Genomic DNA, 903 nt, shown 5'->3' with positions numbered 1-903 from the left:
CAGCAGCAGCAGCAGCAGCAGCAGCAGCAGGCTCTGCTGCTGCCTTCGCCTCAGTCCCCCCGCCCTCTGCATGCAAAAAGCGGCAGCGCTTTCGAGCGCAGCGGCCGAAAAGAAAATGTTTGCAGAGGAGGCTGTTCCACTGGATGTCTTCCGCTGGTTTGCTGCTGCTGCTGCTGCTGCTGCCAGCCCGCTCTGCTGCTGCTGCTGCTGCGGCTGCTGTGGACACGAGAGTTGTGCTGGGAGGTCCGGCGGGCACATCGCCGGCTGCTGCTGCTGACCTGGCAGCAGCAGTAGCAGCAGCAGACTCTTGCTGCTGCGTGGAGAGGCTCACCTGGCTGCAGCTGCTGCTGTTGCTGCTGCTTTCGCTGCTGGGAGCAGCAGCAGCAGCAGCAGCTACAGATAGGGGCCTTCCGCCCTCGCAAGGCGCCTCCTGGGCCCCTGCAGCAACTGCTGCCTGCGCTGTGTCCATTTTCTGTTACTGTTTGTGCTGTGAGTGAGCTGCTGCTGCTGCTGCTGCAGCTGTCCTTGCTACTGCTGCTGCTGCTGTTGCTGCTGTTGCTGCTGCTGCTGCTGAACTCAAGATAGAAGCGCCGAGGAGGCTACTCATGGGGGGGCTGGGCATTGCACTTTGGGGTGTCTGCTGCGTCTCCCTCTTTGTCGCCCATCTCTAAACCCTAGCCGCTGCGCCGCAAACCCTAAACCCTAAACCCTAAACCCTAAACCCTCAGCTGCGGTGCCGTCTCCTTGCAGCAGCTCGCGGCCGTCGGCTGCGCCTGTGGAGCCTCTGGGGGCTCAAAAGGAAGAGAAACTGGGGTGTATATACAGCTTGTGAATAGGCGAAATGGGGGCAGAAAAGCTGCTGCTGCTGCTGCTGCTGCAGCTGCTGCAGACACAGCAGCAGTA

This window comes from Eimeria tenella, genomic scaffold (assembly GCF_000499545.2).
Source record: "Eimeria tenella Houghton genomic scaffold, Eth_scaff3370, whole genome shotgun sequence".
Classification (NCBI taxonomy): Eukaryota; Apicomplexa; class Conoidasida; order Eucoccidiorida; family Eimeriidae; genus Eimeria; species Eimeria tenella.
The sequence above is the reverse complement of the archived record's forward strand: the minus strand, read 5'-3'. Positions refer to the sequence as shown.